The 3,481-nt window shown below is 42.3% G+C and overlaps 1 pseudogene; it reads left to right on the plus strand.

Moving 5' to 3' along the window:
- The first annotated feature begins 1,574 nt into the window (after nt 1-1,574).
- LOC137210897 (acyl-protein thioesterase 1 pseudogene) lies at nt 1,575-2,554 on the plus strand (annotated as a pseudogene).
- Nucleotides 2,555-3,481: the final 927 nt, after the last annotated feature.

Raw genomic sequence — 3,481 nt, forward strand, 5'->3', positions numbered from 1 at the left:
TAGTTTCCCGACCAGGGATCGAACCCGTGTCCCCTGCAGTGGAAGGCACTTAACCACTGGACCACCAGGGAAGTCCCTCTTGTTTCTTATATACACATTATAATGCAATTACTTCTGGCGTATTTAGCATTAGCTGTAAAATACATGAAGTTTCCCAAAGCACAACATATTAATACTTATAGTAGAGCAAAAAAGAGTTTCGCCAGGCTTCCCGTGTTGCAAATTATTATTATTTAATTTATTATTTATTTTCTTTATTTTGTTTTGGCTGTGTTGGGTCTTGGTTGCTGCGCACGGGCTTTCCCTAGTTGCGGTGAGCGGGGGCTACTCTTCGTTGCGGTGCGTGGACTTCTCATTGTGGTGGCTTGTCTTGTTGTGGAGCACAGGCTCTAGGGCGCGCAGGCTTCAGTAGTTGTGGCGCACGGGCTTAGTTCCTCCGCGGCATGTGGGATCTTCCCGGACCAGGACTCGAACCCATGTCCCCTGCATTAGCAGGCGGATTCTTAACCACTGCGCCACCAGGGAAGCCCCACGAATTATTTTTTTTTAATTCTAGTGATCGGTTTTAGGAGTTTGTTTTGCCACATTCTAAAAGAACATCCTATAACAAAATTTGTTGGGAAGATTAAAGTAATATTTTTAACCCCAACATGACTGATCTTGGATTTTAATAATCTGAATTACTTTGATGTATTTTGTTTCCAATTTGAAATCTATGCTGTTCTGACTCATTTTTTTCCAAGAGTTTAGACGGAGGCATTTGGATTATATATACGTGTGTAGAGAATTCGGCTGAAATAGGGGTTTTTTGTGACGTATGTTTTTACAGAGCAGAAAATGGTCATATAGTCAAATTATTACAGTCAGTATTATAGGAAGGCAATTACCACACTATCCACTTCCATTCACCCATCTTTCCTAATCGCATCCTCTCTTTCTCACCTGTCAATCAGTTTTCTGCAATGTGTATAAAGCCCTCTCCCAGTTAGAAGATGAGTAGTTTATGAGAATAATGTCTACATAATAATTTGATGTCCTTTTTACCCTAGATGGGATTCTCTCCACTCTAAACCTTAAAATTTATACTTTAGCAATTTTACAAGCAATTTCTACAATGGCAGCATCTTCACTCTCGTGCAGGGCGATTAGTAGCCCAGCTCTCATGAATTCTGGCTACTATGCGTTAGAGGTCATGCCACACACATTGTCATGAGCTTTTCCTTCTTTTTTTGTTTTGTTTTGTCATGTCCTCACCCAAAATGTAAAATAATTTTGCATTAAGAGAGAATTGTGACACCATTTTACAGATGAAAGGACTGAAATGTGACCTGAAACTTAGCCAACATCTGAGTTCTATGTAGAGGCAGATATTTTGCAGACAGCCCGGAAAAGAATAAATAAAATAACACGCAAGTTTCATTAACCCTAATGAAAGTTTCTGAATATGGGTGAAAATGAGGAGTCAGGGATACTCACATTTAAGAATTCTGTTGCGCGCACGCGCCTGAGCGTGCGCCCTTGGGCCGCGGCTTGGCGCCAGCTCCGCCTTCCGCTTGAGACGCGCTGTCGGTAGAGCCGGTGTATGTGCGGCAGTAACATGTCGGCCCCGCTGTCCGCCATTGTGCCCGCCGTCCGGAAGGCCACCGACGCGGTAATTTTCCTTCATGGATTGGGAGACACGGGGCATGAATGGACAGAAGCCTTTGCAGGTATCAGAAGCGCCCACATCAAATACATCTGCCCGCACGCACCAGTTATGCCTGTAACATTAAATGTGAACATGGCCGTGCCTTCTTGGTTTAACATTATTGGGCTTTCACTAGATTCCCAGGAAGATGAAACTGGAATTAAACAGGCAGCAGAAAGTGTAAAAGCTTCAATAGAGCAAGAGGTGAAGAATGGCATTCCTTCTAACAGAATGATTTTGGGAGGATTTTCTCAGGGAGGGGCTTTATTTCTGTTCACAGCACTGACCACACAGCAGAAGCTGGCCGGCGTCACCGCTCTCAGCTGCTGGCTGCCCCTGCGGGCCTCCTTTCCACAGGATCCTATCAGTGGTGTGAATAGAGACATTTCTGTTCTTCAGTGCCATGGAGAGTTGGGTCCTTTAGTTCCCCTAATGTTCGGTTCTCTTACTGCTGAAAAGGCTAAAAACATCGGTAAATCCAGCCAATGTAACCTTCAAAACCTATGGAGGCATGATGCACAGTTCATGTGAACAGGAAGTGATGGATATCAGGCAGTTCATTGATAAACTCCTACCTCCCATTGTTTGATGTCACTGAGAGGCCTTGTGGAGAAGTGCACACCAGCATCATCGTCGTAGAGTAAAACTTTTTCCTGTGCCCAATCTTGAAACCTCTAATGTTTGCAGTGTTAAAATGTTTTGCAAATACACACAAGTGACACAGACTAAATAAATCTCCTCATGGGAAATTTATGATCATTTAAGTTTCTATGTATGTATTTGTATAATATGATCCAGAATATATGAGTATAAAAATAGGTGAAGCAGCTAGCATCTTTCTCCCAAATGTAATTAAGAAAAATAATAAAATACGGCAACCAGACTTTTTATTACATCACTTGGAAATGATTAGTATGCTTAATGAAAACTTGTTCAGGTATAAGTGAGCAGTTAAGACATAAACAGTTTATGCGTGCTGTGACTTAGTCTCTGGGCTTATTCCCAAATTACTTAGTCACCATGCAGTATCTGTATTTTTATTATATGTGTTCATAGGTACTTAATGATTATAAAACATAATAAGAATGAGGTGTTATTACATTATTCCTCATAATAGGATAATGCTTCTAAGTGTCAATAAATAGTAATATTGCTGTCTTCAAAAAAAAAAAAGAATTCTGTTAACTCAGCAGTGGGGCATTTCCTAACCATCATGGGTGGACAAAATGACGGCTTATTCAAAGCCAAATGCTACCCTGGAATGCCACCGCAGAGCAGCGCGAAGAAATACAAAGTTTAATTAAAAAGAGCTCCTTGAGAGTGCCAGGATCAGCCCTGTTGTTTAATTAAATTGTTGATATTTTGGAGAACTGACTATTCAACTGATCTCATTTCTCAGGCACCCTTTGTCTCATCTTAGACTCTCCAAAATGCAAAGCCAGTGAGATGGTGGATGTCTTGTTTCTCCCCAAGGACACTGCTCGGTGCTCTACAATTCTACCTGCTAGTCCTCTTCCAGGCCTTGAAGAGTGGGAGTGTGGTGACGTTTTCACCCCATGCTCCTCAAGGGGGCTTCTCTCTAGACCGTTTGCACATTTGGAAGTGGCATCACAATCCGGTCTTTAAAAGGCCACAGGAGTCATCCTGTGCCAAGGTGACTCCTGGATGGTTCTGGAGATGCAGAGGGAAGGATAATGGTGGGACTTCAAATCTTTGCTTTTCATGTTTCCTCTTACGTCATGACCCTGAGGCAGGCAACCTGTGAAGAGCTAGGTTATCTCTCTGGATTTAGCA

The sequence above is a fragment of the Pseudorca crassidens genome, chromosome 18, assembly GCF_039906515.1.
Source record: "Pseudorca crassidens isolate mPseCra1 chromosome 18, mPseCra1.hap1, whole genome shotgun sequence".
Taxonomy (NCBI): domain Eukaryota; kingdom Metazoa; phylum Chordata; class Mammalia; order Artiodactyla; family Delphinidae; genus Pseudorca; species Pseudorca crassidens.